The sequence below is a fragment of the Panthera uncia genome (genome assembly GCF_023721935.1).
Source record: "Panthera uncia isolate 11264 chromosome C1 unlocalized genomic scaffold, Puncia_PCG_1.0 HiC_scaffold_3, whole genome shotgun sequence".
Lineage (NCBI taxonomy): Eukaryota > Metazoa > Chordata > Mammalia > Carnivora > Felidae > Panthera > Panthera uncia.
Window position 1 is genome coordinate 38436763 of NW_026057584.1, and position 20108 is coordinate 38456870.

The 20108-nt window shown below is 39.0% G+C and overlaps 1 protein-coding gene across 3 annotated transcripts in view; it reads left to right on the forward strand.

Annotated features, from left to right (window-relative positions):
* HECW2 (HECT, C2 and WW domain containing E3 ubiquitin protein ligase 2) overlaps window positions 1–20108 on the forward strand; it is a 370790-nt gene that overhangs the window by 40928 nt on the left and 309754 nt on the right. Inside the window, exon 1 of one of the 3 annotated variants that reach the window (XM_049615926.1) lies at window positions 2540–2631. The exons of the other annotated variants lie outside the window; for them this stretch is intronic. The gene's annotated coding sequence lies outside the window, so the exon portion shown is untranslated. Of the gene's footprint in view, window positions 1–2539; window positions 2632–20108 lie in introns of those variants that run through there. 3 annotated transcript variants of the gene reach the window in all.

Below are 20108 nucleotides of genomic sequence, written 5' to 3' on the forward strand. Positions count from 1 at the left end.
CCAGTGTGGTTTTAGTTCCATGCCTTTCTCTTGCTCTTCTTTGTGTCCTGTGCTTTCCTTTAATTTGTAGTTTTGTGTTTGTATTTCATTCAAGTTCTTTTCAATTTGGCTGGCTTTTCCTTTATCTATTTGCAAAACATTGAGATAAAATCTCTCTCTCCCAAAATAAATAAACACTAAATAAAAAAAGAGTCTTCCCCCTGGTTTTTGACACTTGTCTTTTTGGAATAAAAGCCAAAAGGTGTTTTTTTTTTTAAATGTTTTATTATTGGGGTCTTTAAATATGTGGAGTCAGTTAAAACAGAGAGTCAAAAAGAGATTAAAAAATTTCTGTGCACACTCACCAGTCTTTTGAGAAGACTGAGGTGTTCTCTCTGAGTCTTTATCTGCTCATGGAGGTTCCTCATGGGCTTTCTTCTGTGAGCTGCACCCATACTGCCTCTTCCATGCTTTGCCGTTCCAACCTCTTCAGTAGGGAAAGTATGCAGACTTGTGAAGCAGTCTGAGTCAAGAATTCTAGAATTTTAAGATTTCCTCCAATCCTTTACTCATTCTTAATTTGACAGAAATATTTTTAGGTGCTTGCCTTTACCAGATCTTTCTAAAGTATTTAACTTGGTTTCCATAGTTACTACCACTCTTTCTTTTTGCTCTCAAATTTCTGGGATTTACATAATATTTAATTCAATTATATAATTAACAATAACAAGTAGAGCTGGCATAAACAGGTCTGGGAACAAACACAATTGGCTTTGGTGGGCACATGACTCAGCTGGTGGGAACAAAGGTGCAGAGGCAGCCTGGAGGGCAGCCTCCCAGGGGCTTCTGGGAACATCACTCAGGAGGGGCAGACAGAGAGGGAGAGAAAGAATCCCAAGCAGGCTCTGTGCCACCAGTGCAGAGCCCTACACAGGGCTTGATCCCACGAACCATGAGATCATGACCCAAGCTGAAATCAAGAGTTAGATGCTTAACCAACTGAGCCATCCAGGCACCCAAGGTAAGAGAGTTTTTTAAGATAAAGATACTGATGGATAGAAGAGTACAGATGAACTGAGGATAGTTTTATGTATAGTCTTCTTGCTGCAATGCTAAATTGCCATGTTTTTTTTCTTTCTAGTTGCTGCTACTACTCGTATTCTCTGTCGTGTAAATAGGATGACCAGTCGTTTGTGTGATCATTCCATGGAAAAAGTGAAATGATTAAAAATATTGTACATCCTCATAGTGATTTCTTTGTTTTAGGAAAAAAATGGGTAATAGAAGATAGTATTTGAGATTTAGACTTTTTACTAGATCCTATTCCTGAAGCCAAGACTACACTGTATGTTATCTAATGTGAGAATAAAAATAAATAAATAATAAAAAAAAAAGATTCAGAGATTTAGACTTTTTAGGCACAAATACATTCCTCTCCTATACTTGATTACCAAATACTGATCAGTTTCATTGATATTAACAGATTTCTTTAGCATAGTAACTTTTTTTGTTTTGTTTTTTAGAGAGAGAGAGCATGAGTGGGGGAGAGGGACAGAGGGAGAGAATCTTTTTTTTTTTTTTTTTTAGTATTTATTTTTAGTTTTGAGAGAGAGGTGGGAGAGGGTCAGAGAGAGAGAGGGAAACAGAGGGTCTAAAACTGGCTCTGTGCTGACAGCAGAGATAATCTTAAGCAGGCTCCACGCTCAGCACGAAGCCTGATGTGGGGCTCCATCCGACAGCACTGGGATCATGATCCAAACCAAAATCAAGAGTTGGATGCTCAACCAACTGAGCCACCCGGGTGTCCCATAGCTCAGTAACTTTAAAAGAAATTAATGAGGGGGCACCTGGGTGGCTCAGTTGGTTAAGCATTCGACCTTGGCTGAGGTCATGATCTCATGGCCTGTGAGTTTAAGCCCCGTGTCGGGCTCCGTGCTGACAGCTCAGAGCCTGGAGCCTGCTTCGGATTCTGTGTCTCCCTCTCTCTCTGCCCCTCCCCCACTCTGGCTCTCTCTCTCTCAAAAATAAACATTAAAAAAAAAGATTAATGAATAGGTATTTAATGGATACAGCGACGACTTGCTCTTTCAATTTTTAAAAGCCTTAAAGGAACAGCAGAGTAGCAATCATGGTGATAAAAATGTGTACAAATATTTGCTTATTGACTAGTATTTTATGGAAAGCTCTTCCATGTTTTCTGTCGTTCAAACCTTACCACTTCCTGTGAGGAGAGATGGTGGGGGATATTATCCCCATTTGACACATTTGTAAAATGAGCCTCAGAGGTTCAGTGATTCACCCAAGGTCCTACAGTGGTTGAGTTTCTCAGACAAGAACTCAGGAGTGTCCAGAATTTCTCTTCCAACCCATCTTTAGTCTCAGCTTAAGGCTCTAGGATACTTCTGCACTTCTGCCACTTTTCCATGCCATTTGGACAATAGTTACTTGCTTTTAGGACTGAAAAATTAAATAGACTCTTTCTTTGCAGACTACCACTTCTCACTGTTGGAAGGACTTGTTTTCTTTGTTCTGAGATATTTTTTCCTACCTTCAAAGTGTGTTTCAGCTCCAAGGAGACTGCCATGGCAGCAGGCTGATTTGGTATGGAGGCAACAGCTGGTTTCCTTGCACGTTACTAAGCTTTTATTTCTGGTAAGTTTTTTTTTTAAATTTTTAAATTTTTTATTTTTTTTTATCGTTTATTCATTTTTGAGAGACAGAGAAGAGACAGAGCGTGAGTGGGGAGGGGCAGAGAGAGAGGGGGAAACAGAATCCGAGGCAGGCTCCAGGCTCTTACCTGTCAGCACAGAGCCCGACTCGGGGCTCTAACTCATGACCCGTGAGATCACGACCTGAGCCGACGTCGACGTTTAACCTACTGAACCACCCAGGCGCCCCTATTTCTGGTAAGTTTTGACGAGCAGCCAGCAAGCTGGCCTCTGTTTCCTCTCATATCACCAGGATTGTCTTTCATGTAAAAATAAAGGTACCTAGGAGAAAACCTTATACAAGCAAAACCAAAAGTGTCAGAACATGTTGGCTTATGATACCTTTGCATAGTTTTACAGATGCAGAGTTTAAACAAGACAAATCTTTGTTTTTTTAAAAGAAACCAAAAATCCTGGGATGCCTGGGTGGCTAAGTTGGTTAAGGGTCTGACTTCGGCTCAGGTCCTGATCTCGCGGTCTGTGAGTTCGAGCCTTGCCTCGGGCTCTGTGCTGACAGATCAGAGCCTGGAGCCTGCTTCGGATTCTTTGTCTCCCTCTCTCTCTGCCCTTCCCCCATTTGCACTCTGTCTCTCTCAAAAAATAAATAAATGTTAAAAAAATTTAAAAAAAAATAAAAAAGAAAAGAAACAAAAATCATGAGTAGGCATGTAGGGGCACTGGCTAAGTTTGTGATTAACTGGCCTTTCAGGTACTGCCGTGATCGAAGAGTATTCTAAATTGGAGCCCTAACTTTCCCATAAGTGTAATGTGGGCAAGATTTTTAGAACCCCTTTGCAGTAACCTCTCTGAGGATTGTGGAGGGTGCAGGGTACCTTTTATGCTGTCAAAACAAATCTGGAGCTGCTGGGCTGGCTGGAAAATTAGCCTTTTTATTGCCCTCTCTGTCGTTCAGTGTTTGCCAAATTGTGGTCCGGAACTGCCTGCATTAGGATTTCTTGGGGTGGGGCTTAGGATTCTTAATTAAACAAACTTTCCAAGTATTCATAGATACTTTAAGATTTGACAGCTACTGGCGCCTTTCTCATTTCCCTTATTTGTCTTAATCACAAGTAATTGAGCTACACTAAGGACAAATCATTTTGTGGAAGGGGGTGAGGAGGATGCAGGGGAATGGTCTCAAAAAGGTAGAGAAACAATTGCCATTCTCGACAGTCTCTGTTAGACTCTTGAGTCTTTCTACTGAGCGCTCTTCAGTCACACCTCAGCCTGGTCTGTTGTCTGCCCTGGTTCATGTTGTCCCTGGTTTTATGAGAAGTATTTTCATATTTATAATCATCTGTGCCCTGACTGGTCTGCCTGGCAGTCAAGAGCTCTGCATCTCCCCATCCTTGGCTTCAGTTGAATTATAAACCTTTGGATATAGCTACCTTGTCTCTAGATTGGATGTTTGAGTTCCTCTTGGCTCTATTGCCTTCTATCCAGAGGCTTTCATTCATTCATTTTTTTTAAAAGTTTTTAATTTCAATTCCAATATAGTTAACATACAGCGTTCTGTTAGTTTCAACAGAAATTCAACAATTTCATACATTACTCAGTGCTCATCATGATAAGTGTACTCTTTAATCCCCTTTGCCTATTTCACCCATCCCCCCACCTACCTCTCCTCTGGTAACCATCGGTTGGTTTGATCTCTATAGTTACAAATCAGAGGCTTTCATTCTTCTCCCTTCTCATCTTGGTCCCATATACATATACAGCACATTCTCAAATTCTAAACAGTTTTTCCCGATATACTTTTTTGCTTTTTGTTTTTGTTTATGTCTACCGGAAACTCTCATAGTGTTAAGGTGTTCAGGTTCTTCCACGAAGCTTAATTCACTTTATATGGTAACCGAATTGTTTCCCAGGAGCAGGAGGCTTGTGATATGGAGGGAGGACAGAGAACAGTTTTCCTTCTTCTTCCTAGTATAGGAATGACTTTTTGCCCACTCCTTTTCTTCCACTAGATCCACTCTTGGCTTCTGTATTTGAAGTCAGGTGATGGAGCTCTGAGGTGAATGATGCATCCCACACACAGGAGATGGCTGATGTGTGGGGAGCTCTGGCTTGTTCACTTGTGGCTGCTGCTGCCTTTCACCCAACACCACCACTGATGTAGCCATCAAAGACCCACTGAGTTAGAAGTCAGGACTTCTGGGGTGCCTGGGTGACTCAGCTGGTTAAGCGTCTAACTCTTGGCTTTGGCTCAGGTCATGGTCTCATGGTTCATGAGTTCGAGCCCTGCATTGGGCTCCACGAAGAGCCTGTTTGGGATTCTCTCTCTTTTCTTCTCTCTCTGTCCCTCCCCCACTTGTGCTTTCTATTTCTCTCTCCAAATAAATAAATCTAAAAAAAAAAAAAAAGAAGTCAGGACTTCTAACTAGGTGGATCAATGCTCATTAGTTTATTCATGGAGTGCATTGGCTATTTGGCAGATTAATATGGAGGGTGACTGGCCCCATAGCTCTCAGCTTCTAGTCCAGAAAATTGGATGACATGCTGTCTGAAGATCATTTGCCCTGTAACTTTTTGGAATTTATAATCTCCTTTTCCCATTCAAGCTGGAAGTGAGTCCTAGAAGGGGGTCTAGGCACCAAATAGCAAGGCTAAAGTTTTTCAAGAAATTATTATATACTTTTTGCTTCTCTTTCTGCTTATCATTGGAACAATTCTAGAAGTTGATGGAGATAGGAGGTCTTTTGTGAGGCTGAGCATGCCAGCTTTTAAGATTTATAGGCTTGAGACACATAATCTGGAAAGCAAGTGCCCATGGACATTTCTGATTTTTCTACTTCAGCTCTCTTATGTGATCCTGTGGCCCCTACAGTAGTCCCTTATGCAGGATGCTGCCACAGCTGTCGTAGTTTAGAGTGGCACCGTGCACCAAGGTGAACCAAGAAAACTAACGAACTCAGAAGTGGACAAAGCTAGAGTGTTCGTGAATATTCTAGCAGAGCATCGGAGGGTTCTCATATCAGGTTACTCGCCAACTTATTAAGTGTGTCCTCCATATCCAACATTGGTCATTTAGAAAAAGAGAGTTTGAGTTTTTAGGATGCTGTATGGTTCCTAAGAGCCCACTTTACCTTTCCAGGTTGTTCTAAAGTGCTCCCAGATTATTAGGCCTCTGTCATCCTTTTCTTTCCTCTGTAGCTGTTCTCTGATAAATGTTAGGATAGAAAGCGATCTAATTAAATTCTTCATAGTATAATGATTCCCCTGAAGGTGGTTGGATTTTTTTTAAACAAATAATGCTTGTTGACTCATATCTTTAATTGGTGACATCTGAGGCAATGTATCATAATGAAGTGAGCAATTTCAGACATTCTGAACAGAAGTGAAGGGACAACACAAAAGAGGTCTGTAAGCTCTTTCTGCTTTCTCTGACTTTTGCTGCTTTTGAACTCCTCTCACCTCTCCAAAGTGACTGTTAATAGTTTAGGGATGGGTGAGATGGGGGGTGGGTAAGACTAGCCAGGACTATTATGTATACGTTTAGGGTTGACTTTGCCACAGACAGACCTAAAAAACTATATGGTAAGAGGATAAGGCTTTTAATTAATTGTCTTGTAGTTTGCCTTAGCAAATCTCTTTATCTTTCAATACATTATGCAAGGCATTACATCAGACTCACCCAAACTGCCTATGGCATGTAAATGTGATGTGGAACAGTATAAAATTTCTAAACATTGATGTATTTGGACTAGCGTCCTTTCTTATGCATTATGTTGGAAGCAGCCCTTAAGAAATAACAAAGCCAGCATGGTGAGCAGTCTGAATGTCTCACATTGGTGGTAAGGACCAACCACATCTATTTTAGTATGATCCTGATTTTGAGTTTCTGCATTTGGAGTCGTTACCAACTTTCTGAAAGCAACACTGATTTTCACAGACTGGGAAATCTGTTTTCCCTCTTCTGGGAGTGCTGTGAGAAATGAGGCTTGAAGCTTTAAATATGGCTTTTTAGGGGCTAGCTTTTTTAGCAGTTGAAGAAGAGTTATGTCGACAATTTGTTTTCTTCCTAGTCATTTTGTTGTGCGCATTGTGGAGAAGACTAGTTAGTTGAGGAGTTAGCTGCTATGCTCATTTAGTGTTTGCTATTTAAAAATTTCTGCATTTAGATGTGGGGAGCTGTGGGGCAATTGAAATGGGATATGATTTCAGTATATGAGGCTTGTAGCAAGATGCTTTGCCCTCACACACACTGTGGCAAGAAAAGCATGAAAGTGTCGTGTTGGTCTGGTTAACCCTGCCTGGTGTGGTGAAACCATGAGAGGAGGCAGATGAAGCCCATCTTGTTCCCCAGTAGAGACTGGCGGTGGAAATGCTGAGGCTCAGGCAGGCGGTTGTGTTAAGCAGGTTCTTGGGAGCTACTTTTAGTTCTTTGAAAAATTTATATCTCAAAGCCCCAAATCTCCCTCCTGCGTCACAGCAGCTGGCCTACATTCACCAGAATATGCAGCCTCTCATCTGATATTTATGGGTGGTGGAGTGAGGCAGAAGAGAAGAGGATTTAACTATCATTTCAACCCCGGTTTTCATTTCCAAGGCTGAAAAGATTCTTCTGTGGTCCTCAGGTATGTATTATTTAAAGAGGAAAAAAGTAACACATTCCCTCTGATGTTTCACTGGACTCACTGAGTTGAGATCTCAGAGCATGTTGCTGCTAATAATTGATTCCTGTGTATTAATGCTGACATATGAGCGGCCTAGTGTGTGTGGCAGGGAAGAGCTACATAATTTAAGAACAAAGCAGAGTAAAGATTTTTTGCTGCACATGGACAGGAGGTCCTGACATATACTGAAGACTCATTTACAGCCAGACTGAACCTTTCCTGTGGTCAGGCAACACATCTGGGAAATAGGACTATAAATAGCTGGATATTAAAATTTATACATACTACTTTCCAATTGGCTGATCTCATTTAGTTTAGGACACAAAATTGGGACCTTTTAGCAGTCTCATATTAACAGTAAAAACAACTGAAATCAGGATTCTGGGAATTGTGTGCAATAGTAAATCAGAGTGCAGTTATATAAAAAAAATACTCAGCCTTTGCTGATAACTGCTATCAAAAATGAGGTTATAAATTATGTACAGTAATCCTTTTTTACAAGGCTAGTATTATATTTTCACCTCAAGCAAAATTTGGTTTCTTGTTCTTGATGCAAAACAAGAATTGGAGGTGTTATAAAGCTTTCATCTTAGGCATTTAATTAAATTCTGCAATCTAGCATTGACCTCATACTGTTTTATAGTGAGGTAAGCTGAGCCAGAAAAAAGTCAGTCTAGTTTAAGGTGACAGTAACAGAGGCACTTGCCTAATTAAACACATTGTTAAAGGAAGATCAAGAATGAAATTACATCTGTATATTCCTTTTCTTGTGCTATGGACAAGAGAACAGATAATTTTGCTGAGATTAAAGAATAGGAGCTTCTCTGTCTTACAACCTTAAAATTGAAGGGGAAAGCAGGAGTATGGAAAGGGAAGTGAAATACAAGGTAAGGGGAAAAAAAAAGGCAAGTTGTCTCTTGGCTGTTGTGATTCAAAATAATTAAAGGACAAAGTTCATCTATGGTGGTTGAGGCTGCTTCAAAATATGAAAGGGGCTCTAGAATGTCCCACATCAATGACAGACATTTGTCTTCCAGCATCATGGCTTTGGAAGTAGATAGAGGTCATCGGTTGCTAATTCCCAACTAACTTGGGGGTCTTTCTTGGTTTCTCGACAAAGGATAAGGTAACTAAAGTTTGGACATATTTGCAATATTATGATTTATTTGTTTACTGGAAGATCAGCTGCCAAATCCCTGGCTTCCAGAAGAGAAAACATACTAGCTAAGCACCTGTCTTAGTCTTCAAACAAACATGGTTAAGATGCAGTTGAAGTTCTATCCAAGGTGAAGAAAGACATAATAATAAGGCACCTAGTTGGTCTCCATACCACATAAATTATATGCTATGGGCTTGAAAAAAATTACAGCTAAAGAAGCTATATGCTATCTAACTGTCTTCAACCCCCAAATATTTTGAATATATTTTCTTAACAAAGTGTTTTGGGAAGCAACATAGACTGAAAGGTTCACTAAACCATGCCAAATTATGCCATACTAATCTCTTCTTCTTCTCCGCCCCCACCCCCCCCCACCTTTTGTCCTCTTCCCTTTCCTTCTCCTTATTAGTGTTTTCTAGAAGTAAAATAAAACAAAATATGGAGATATTTCTAGATTGTAGTGAGGTAATTGACAAGATCTGTTGAGATGGCATTGTGGTCAAGATGGAGGTTTGTTCCCCGGATCATATGTTAGGTGCCAGATCCACAGGGTGCTGCCAATGCAGCAGTAGATGAGTGAGAAGTGGCCTCTGTCTGCAAAGAGCTTATAGTGTGTTGAAGGAAAGAGACTATTACAAAACAAAGGGTAGTAAAATATGTTGAGATAATGGTGGTGGGGGTGCAGGATCTTCTGTTGGATCTAATGGATCCTCAAGGTTAGGGAAGATTTGTCCAAGATAATCCTTAAGCTGTGATTTGGAGGCTAATAGCTACATTAACAGTGGGAAATGGTAGAGTATTCCAGTCATAGCCCTTGCATGTACAAGGACTCAGAGGTGAGAAGGACATGGTCTCTTCACAGACCTGAAAACCATTGAATATGGTAAGTGCTTCTGTTAAGGTACAAGCTTAGCTGCTGTAACAAAGTCATCCCAAATTATAGTAGCTCAAATAAGACAAATTTATTTCCTCCCATGAAGTTGTCTGGAATTGGTCGACAAGCCAGGTTGGTTAGGCAACTCTATTTCTAAAGGAACTTAGATTCCTTTTATCTTTATCATTCATTTACCAGTGAAAAACTGTTTCAAGCATCTTTCATACAATTAATGAACCACTGGTGTCTAAAGTGATAACTGAAAGTCAGAAAGAAGTCTGCTATTGGAATACATATCAAGGGGAATGGAGCCCAGACTTAAGGTTAGGGATAATTTCTCCATGGAGGTGAGAACTGAAGTAGAAGTTGGCAAGATGCAAGTTAGGAGGTGGGAGAGTTCCAGGCAGAGGGAAGAACATGTGCAGAGAACCCATGGCAAGAGGGAATATCGGAGATTTAAGGAACTAAAAATCATTGGGTATAGTATTAGATAGGGTATAATTTAAGGTGCAGCAACACAGAGACCACAAATTACAATAACTCAAACAAAACAAGTTTACTTTCCTCCCATAGAACAGCAGCTTCTAGAGGATGGATCCCTGAATAGGGTGTTTGCAATGCTAGCAGGAGTGAACTCTTGATTAGGGAACTTTAACTGTGAACTAATTGTCTCATGTTAATTTATATATATACTATATACTATATACTATATACTATATACTATATATTATATATTATATATTATATACACACACATATATCACCATCTCACTATATTTTAAGAAGTTTAGGATTTATCCAAAGGCAAATATGAAGCCATTGGAAAGAAGGGAATTAAATTTATAATTTAGAAAGGTGGCTCTCGTTTTAATGCCATGAATGAATGGGTGGGCAAGATGTAAGGCTGGGGGGCCAGTGAGGCTATTGCTGTAATCCAGATGAGAAAGGATATGGTGATAAGGATATGGTGATAAGGGATGGTTATCTGTTAGCCATAATATAGTTAATAGGCAGAACTTCGTGGAGTAAGAGTTTCTCAGAGATGAGCTATTTTAATCTATTGCTATCCAGGGCTTAAATTCATAAAATTATATGAATTCCAAGAATTTTGAATGTCCACAAATTTATTTTGATGAGGGGTTGAAAAATCAAGTATTCACTGTGGCCTAAGAATAGGAAAACGAAATAAATAAAGCAGACCTATTGTAATGTTGGGAGGTTATGGAGAACTGGATAGTACATGCTGTCTCCAAAGGGGTCAGATATCTTCAGTTCCAGCCAAGTGTTGTCATTTATAAATAAAAATTCATTGTTGCCAGATCTAATTTTTTCCCCTTTTATCTTGGGTTGTTATATGAAATCTTCTGATTTTTAAAAAATGTTTTATTTATTTTTGAGAGAGCACAAGCAGGGGAGGGACAGAGAGAGGGGGACAGAGGATCTGAAGTGGGCTCTGTGCTGACAGCAGCGAGTCCAGTGTGGGGCTTGAACTCACAAACCGCGAGATCATGACCTGAACTGAAGTCAGATGCTCAACCGACTGAGTCACCCAGGTGCCCCTGAAATCTTCTGATTTTGAATGTTGACATCTAAGTAAAAATTAAGCAAACATACGAAGTACTGTGTAGACCAACATTGTAAGGACCAAGCAAAACAGGTCTGTAAATGAGATTTGATTTGCACAGATTCATGTGTGCTTACGTCTTAATAACTGTATTAGTTTGGGTAGGCTGCTGTAACAAACCCGGTGGCCAAGAGAACAGAGATGTTTATTTCTTATGTGACAGTTCCAATGTGAATGGACCAGGTGGCTGGACATTGTTGCTCTTCGTAATCTTTCAGGTACTTCCCAAGTTGTTGTTGCACCATCCCCAAGTAGAGTGTTCATCTTCATGGTTAAAGTTGGATCATTACATCTGAATTCCAGTCCTCAGAGAAAGAGAAAGAGAACACAGATGAAGTATCTATCCATATATTCATAAAAACTCTTACTGTTTTTTTTTTTTAATTTTTTCTGGCATACTTCCTTATTAATTTTTATCCTTATAGACTTTTGAGCCTGGCATGATGGATTATTAGTCCTATTTAACAGATAGAAAAATGAGGTGTAACTAAGTTGTAACTTACCCAGGATCACAAAGAGAATTAGTGGCAGGACTAGAATCTACCTTGACTCCCTTTTAATAATAAAATGTCTTTGAAATGCATATGTAATACATATTTAAATAACAGTTTATTTGAATTCCTGTTATTAAAGTTCAGTCACTTACTGAAGCATGAAAACAGATGGCAATGTATATTTTTCCTCCTGGATACGTTATCATATCCCTCTTCCGAAGTATCATTCTTGTTGGCTCTTGACATCACATGGAGAATCCACAAAAGCCAACGGCCCTTCAAATATTTTGTAAGATGATTTTGCTCTGGTAGTACCAGAATATTCTTTTGTCTTAAATGTTACAGTTTAATTGTGTGCAGGAACATTGATTCCTTATAGCATGGTGTTTACATGTGGCTAGAGCTCTCAGCCTCATTCAATTTCTGTTTCTGAGAAAACTATTAGAGAGTGTCATGGCCAGAATTGCTGTCATTAGTCAAGTCACTTTTCTAGGTCTGGGTAACCACAACTGTGCACAGATAAGTGAAATTTCATTTGACAGTTTTGGGGGCATTTCACTAATACAGATCAGACAAAGCCACAGAATTTCCAGATACTTTCCAGATACTGTCTTTTGTTTTTACTCAGGCCTTTGAATGAAACATTTAAATAGTGGATTTGGAGTTCTAGAAAATGAAACATTGTAAGGATGTGGAATTCTCCTCTGGCTTTTATTAGAAAAAGGAAAAGAAGGCTTGACCATTTAATTGTGGCTGCTCTGATGAAGAATGGGCAGAACAATGAAGCAGTGATGTGTTGACAATGCCTTGGATATACACAATAGAAAAGCCTTCTGTTTTGTTTTGTTTTGTTTTGCTTTTTGAAGGAGCGTCATGTTCTGGTTGGTGGAGCCCAGGATTATAATGCCCATATACCAGGATTCTAGTTGCAGTGTTTCTGCCACTGATTCTCAGCATTGACTTTGGAAATAGCTTTCGGTTGCTTCAGGCAACAGATAATTTTTAAATGAGTGAGGGTGAGTGTGTTCTACCCCCCACATAGAGAACAGGATGGTGATATTGTTGCTTTTATGTAATTTAATTTATGTAATTAAAAAAATAATACATTTGACTTGTTTTCCGTTAGTCAATTTCCAGTAATGTAGGCACCAGTGTTAATATTTAATTAATTGTTGGATAATGCATCACATACTTTTGCAGTTGAATCATTTAAAGAAATATATTTAAAAGTCTATGTCATATTTATTGAGGGAAGAATTTGGCATATTAAATAATGGCCCAAATGATCTGGAAATATAGGTGGATATAAAGATAGCACCACCAGTACAGTCGCTGTTACCTTCATCACCAATATTAGGCTGTTGTGAAGGTTAAATGAAATGATGTTCTCCTTTTTGTTTGAACCCTTTTCAGTATATTCCAGTATATTCCTATGCCACATAGCCATTGGGTAAGGATATGAGAAACATTAAGGAATGCATGGGAAGCTTGTCCCAAGCTGAAAACACATACTTTCTTTGATGTATCCTAAAACCATACTGTTTTATGTTTTAGCTAGCTTCTTCCTGTTTATGGTGTATTTTTTCTGACTTTATAAATAATTCTGTCTTATATATGGTATAATTATGACTCATATTTCCTCTTATGAGAACTGAACATTAATCTTTTTTAATTTTAATATTTATTAATTTTTGAGAAGCAGAGACACAGAGCGCCAGCAGGGGAAGAGGGCAGAGAGAGAGAGGGAGACAAAGAATCTGAAGCAGGCTCCAGGCTCCGAGCTGTCGGCACCGAATCTGATGAGATCACAAACTGTGAGATTGTGACCTGAGCCGAAGTCGGACGCTTAACCAACTGAGACTCCCAGGCGCCCCAAGCATTAATCTTAACTAGACAGGATTCCCTCAGACCTACCTGTCTCATGTTAACTGTTCTGCTTATCCATGAGGCATTGATGCACATTCATCTTTTGAAGTTACAGTTGAACAACTGTTTTGAGTATTGTATTACAAATGGATCTGGTTCTGCACAACCAGTAGACTCATCTGTTTTGGTGACTATGTCTAAACTCCAGTAATTAGGAGTAATTTCTTACTGGGTTATAATAATGAAAGCAAGTTTCAGACTTCATTCCACTGCATATAAAGATGTTTATTAGAGAAGGTACGAAATAACCCTATATAACCTGTTCTTTGAGCTCTGTGAATTCTCAACAGTCTTTCAGGTGCTCTCTAGGTACACATTACAGGTGCCAGGTTTAATGCCATATTCTAAATGCTCACTCGGTTTTTACTTTTTGACAATCATTTGAGATTTATAGACAAGTTGCGAAGATAATACAATGTTTTCATATACTTCTTACCTGATTTCTGCTCCTGTTAACTTTCTACATTACCATGATTTATCAAAACTAAGAAATCAATATTATTATTATCAGTATTAACTATACTCCAGACTTTTTTCCATTAATATCCTTTTTCAGTTCTAGAATCCAATCTAGAATATTACATTGCATTTAGTCATTAGACTTTTGTACCAGGTTCATGAAAAAGATCAGTTTATACATCTTAAACACCACTAATTTTAACCAATGAATATTTGTCTCTAGTATCTACAACACCTGTGATCAAAACCACCAGTATCAGTTGGAAAGAGATAGCCAGCTGCCTCTGGGAGTGTGGTTCTTTTGAGTAAATATCAGCTGACCACCAGTATAGTGTGTAGTTCCAGTTAGGGTAGGAGACAAAAACTAACACACACATGCATTTCATATTGCTCTGCTATGGTATTTGAAAATAAATTCCAGGTAATCTAACACTTGGGCTATATTGAAGTTCTGTTTAAGTTAAGTGTATGCTATAGATTATTGATGAAAGGAGATCCTTAGTCCTTTTTAAAAATTTATAACATTTTCTACCCTAATTATAAAAAAATAGTACTTTTATTCACTTGTCAGACATACAGAAAATATAGAAAAGCATACAAAGTAAACATTCACATAATTCCTGTCATACTGATTTTCTTGGCTTAAATGTTAATTTTTCCCTTAAATCTAATTACCTCTGTGACCTCCAGAAACAAAGAAATACTTTAGTCTGAATCTGTATCCATCTTTCTCTGACTTAGTGTTTCAGAGAAGCTTTAGCCTTTTTGCCATCAGGAGTGGACTGGACTCAAGAATTGAGGGGCAAGGAGACGAAGTGTTTCCTAGCATAAATTACTACTTTTAAGTAGAGTTCATTATGGAATTTTACACTTCTGTGTTTTCAAGAAGTATAAAGATGTGCAAATGTTCCTCAGAACATAAACTAACATGCTAATGTCATAGCTGAATAAAAGCTGCCAATGCTCTTTTCTGTTTATTTTGAATTATTATCATTATTTTTTTGTACAGTTGTTGAGTTACTGATACGGAATTGTGGGAGAAATTGATGATAGTGGCTTTGCATGTCTGTTTTACTGATAAACCTGCGAAGGTAGAATAGGGTACGGGGGAAAGTCAGGTTCACACAATGGGGGCATTTCGTCTTGACTCCACACCACCTTCTCAAGTTTAAGATTGGGCATGGATATGTCATGTAGCCTCTCCCTGCCTTGTTTCCTCACCTGTAGCACAGGGATGGTGATGAATGCCTCAGAGGTCCAAAGGTTACATTAACTCAGATGACGTGTGTAAAACACTGAAATACATGGTAGCTATTATTAATATTCAACATATTTCCTTTTTTTTCCTTTTTAATTTATAAATTGAATCAGTTCCAGTCATGAGGCAGGCACATGTTGAGTTTTCCTCTGTGTGTTAAGATCTGGACATGGTGTTAGGGACATCGAGAAGTGACATGTCTGGGTTCTCAGGCACTGCACAGAGTAGTAGTGGAGACAGATGCCAACACCATGGGACGCGGTGGGACAGGCATTGTGGGAAGACTGGTGAGGAGTGAGCCACCCAGGCCTGTCTGGGAGAGGCAGAGATACAGGGAGGACACCCAGGCAGACAAGAAGGCAGTAGGCACTGAGCTAAGGCTGGGTTTTAAGTTATTGGGCAAGGGTGGTGCATGGCACAGAGGAATTAAGGATCCTACGGCTAATTTTCTCCCTACAGCCTCTTACCGTGAACTCTTTAAAGGAGTTCTCTGCAGTCATGCGCAGAAGCCTTTTGTAAAGCAAGCTACCACCACATGGGTCTTATAAATTTGGTTTCAGTATCCCCTGTCCCATCTAGGTGCCTCTGTGTATTTTTTAAACATTACACTTAATTTTTTTTTCATATATTTTTGGATTATAAAAGGCCTATAACAACATTACAGAAAATTTTGAAAATAAAGAAGAGGGAAAAAAAGTCCACAATTTGCTAGCTGTGTTAATACAGTGGATTTCATTCTTTGTTCATCTTATCCTGAATATATATAAAAATTATCTTCCTCCATTTCCTTTGTTATAGGGATAAAATTTGATTGACACAAACTTTAGAGGAAGTCTGAATTGTAAGCCTCATGCTCTGTATGTGGTGTTAAAGGAAAAAGGGTTACAGTAAGGATGGGTTACCCCACAGGATTCCCTGGGTGATGCTTTGAGGCAGAATTATGGGAAATTATGTGCCCCAGGCCTTTTTTTTTTTTTTTTTTTTTTAAGCAATAGCTGCTTCCCCTAGTTACTGGTGATCTTGAAATTGTGGGGAGGTGTGGTTGGGGTGGTTCACAATGTTCATTACTTAGGACAGAACAATTTTCACAGATTTTTACCTTATATGCTTCTACTATTGATTACATAATATTTTCTTTTTTTTCTTTTTTTTGAGACTGAGAGAACATGCGTATGCAAGTGGGGGAGGAGCAGAGGGAGAGAGACAGAGAGACAGAGAGAAAGAGAGAAAGAGAATCTTAAGCAAGTTCCACGCCCAGCGCAAAGCCCATCTTGGGGCTTGAACTCTCGAAACTGTGAGATCATGACCTGAATCGAAATCAAGAGTCAGTTTCTTAACTGACTGAGCCACTCAGGCGCTACTTGATTACCTGATATTTTCTATTTACTTACTTTTTATTTAACTGAAGGAAATTTATTTTAAAAGGTAGCTCTATACTATTATTACATGATTAAGAGAAGGTCACTCTAGCATTCATTACAATGAAAACAAATGAAAACAACATAATTAACTTCTAGGTGGATATGGATACTTGCCAGAGGCCCTAAACCAAATTTCTGCTCTTTGTTAGAATGGGAGATGAGCGGGTGTTGAAGATTTGTTGGTGGGATCCTATCATTAAACAGAGACTATTTCATTAGAACTATTGGAATAAGATTTTTATATTGTATGTGTGTAATTTACTTTGGAAGCGCTTCAACATAAACAGCATGATTCTTGGCTAATTTTCTCCTTACAGGCTGGTATCATTTCAGGCACCTTAATAAGGAATTAACACCTTCGGTATTGGATACTTAGAACTTCAAATATTGTTTTTCTGTTAATTTTTTAATTTTTTTAGAGAGAGAGCATGCGAGTTGGAAGAGAGGAGCAAAGGGGGGGGAGGGAGGGTGAGATAGAGAGAGAGAGATAGAGAGAGAGAGAGAATCTTAAGCAGGGTCCATGCTCATCATGGAGCCAACTCCCACAACCCCTGAGAGTTGATCTGAGCTAAAATCAAGAGTTGGATGCCTAAGCGACCGAGCCACTAAGGTGCCCCAGAACTTCAAATATTGTTATAGAAATATATGCCAGAGGATTTACTTAGCTTAAAGGATGTTAGGAACAATTTTTTATCTGTGACATGATTGCGAATTGTGTGAATGAACTGTGGGAAGCCCAGGAGGGCTCATTCTGCCATCTAGGTTTTCTGGTGTCTCTCTGGGAGTGTCTTTCATCTTAGGTGGTAATAGGAAGTGCCTTAAGAAAGTGGGACTTCCTTGAGCTACAAAACAGGTTTGGTGCCTGCTTGCTAAAGTACTTTTGGCTGAATTTAGTTTATGACTTGACTTCATAATGTACTACCCCGTAGCGAGGTATATGAGGAATGAGATATATGGCTTATACCTAGCTTGACAGATCCTTCCTAAATGATGTAGACCCTTCCTGAACAGGTCAGCTTGCAGTATCTTTCTTCCTCTGATTCAGTGTGATTGAATGCCTTGTCTATGACCAATCAACACGTCCTGAATTTTTGGACAATATAGCCCAAGGGAAATCTTTGTTTGCATAACTCTGGCTTGTTTTCTAGCAGTCTTGGGTAGATCAGTATTTGTCAAATTATCTGTGGAGAAGGTCAGGTTTTTTTTTTTTTTTTAATTTTAATTTCCAATGCATTGTGGACTGGTACTCTGAATTACTAGAAAAATAAAATAGTGACTGTGCATACAAAATAGAAGTGTAGACTTTTTAAAATTAGGTTTAACAGATAACATGACATTTCAATAAATAACAAACCTAACATAGGAAAGAAGAGAAAAACTGTGACAATGATAATTATGAAAATTACACAGATTTCTTGAAAATGTGTATATGTGTAGGCAGTTACTTTAGAGAATTGTTATTGCATTCATACCTTTCTTGACCTGCAGTTGTAACTAAACAAGTAGTTATAAGTGAAGTAGTGATCTCCATATGCACACTTTGAATATAAACTGTGTGTATATCAGTATTTATAGTTTCTAATTCTCCAAATGGGCTTGCTTCTTGCTTGTGGATGTATCCAATATAGGTTGAACTGCTGACATGCTACTCACAATGCATGTCTACCCAAAATGTTTAAGGTTTTGTTTTAATAACACTCACAGCAAAGAAGCCAGGCTCACAGAAGATATGTTTACAAGAATGGAAAAAGTATTTTTATAAATCAGTTTCTGCAAGCTCAGGATATTCATTTCAAACTTTTATCCAAAGTAAAGCAAGTAAGGCTACTATTTTCACATTAATCTTCTGTCCTTTGTCAGTAATCAATTTCAACAATTTTGTAGTAAATCACTTGCTTCTTGAAGAAAGATGGACACCTATTCAATGTTATTCATGACTAAAATACATACACATTTTTTTAGGCTTAAGGAATAAGGGTCTAAAGAATAAGGGTTACTTAATAACAGTGGAGTAGATTGTCTTATGGCTTTTTGTTTTCTTTGTCTGAAATAGTGTATGAGTAGTATATTAAAAAGTAAAACCAGCTGAAGAGTTAAGTCTTTTTTACATAGATAACAGAGGTAAAATATTGAAGGAAAGTTATAAAATGGTGACCCCCAAACTTGATTTATTTGGTCCACTATAGTTTTTAAAAAATTGGTGTGTCATATGAAAAAAAATCTAGTTTTCTAGTATATCTTTATTAAAAAAATTTTTTTTAACGTTTATTTATTTTTGAGACAAAGAGAGAGACAGAGCATGAATGGGGAGGGTCAGAGAGAGAGGGAGACAAAGAATCTGAAACAGGCTCCAGGCTCCGAGCTGTCAGCACAGAGCCTGGGGTGGGGCTCGAACTCACGGACTGCGAGATCATGACCTGAGCCAAAGTCGGACACTTACCCAACAGAGCCACCCAGGCACCCCTCTCTATATCTTTAAAAAACCCTAATATTTGGCCCCTTGTGGGGCCTGCATCTCTAGGTGACCTCAGTCAGTGCAAGGTCTCCACAGTCCCCACCTTTCATACAGGGTGCATATAGCTGCTTCATTAATTTTCCTTACCTGCCCACCCACTGTGGACATTGGAGTTTGTCACCTCCGGTCCAGAGTAATGTCTGAGTGTCTAGGGAGCAGGCTGTGTTGAGAGTCACCATCTAGGGAGCAGGCTGTGTTGAGGGTCACCATCTAAAAGAGAATCCATCAGGTTGTCCCACTAGTGATGTCATACTCCTGTTGCCTTGATTCTCAGACCTTGCTCTGAATGGTTGCTGTTCTCTTTACCTTGTCTTCTACCTAACTCTGCCCCTGCTTTCCTATTAGCCTTTCTAGAAACCTCTATCTATCAACCTCTATCTGCTTGCCTCTTACGGCTCTGTCCTTTGGATTACACATTTTTTTCTCATGTAGTGCTAACCTTACAATACCTCTGGTTTTGCCTTTGTATATCCCTTATTCTGGAATATTCTTGATAGCACTGTTTGTTTCCTTAACTGCACTTACCATAGTTTGTAAACATATACTTATTTATATGCTTACTTATTTAATCCAAAACTGTATGCTCTATGATGGACCATCTCTGCTTTGTTCACCACTGAATTCTTTTTTTTTTAATTTTTAAAAATAGTTATTTGTTTCTTAAGACACACACACACACACACACACACACACACACACACACACACACAGAATGTGAGCAGGACAGGTGCAGAGACAGAGGGACACACAGAATCTCAAGCAGGCTCCAGGCTCTGAGCTGTTAGCACAGATCCTAACATGGGGCTTGAACTCATGGACTGTGAGATCATGACCCGAGCTGAAGTCGGACACTTAACCGACTGAGCCACCCAGGTGCCCCATGTTCTCCACTGACTTCTTAACCCCTACTACCATGTGTGGCGTACCCAGGACATTGTCATAGTTGATGGCTGGATGAAATGAAGGTGTTGGCGCAGTAGGCTTGAGGGTGGGTGGTGGAATTGATTTGCACCCATGCAGTGTGCAGTCACCAGTGAATCCTGATTTAGAGCTATTTGAATTATTTGAATGATTG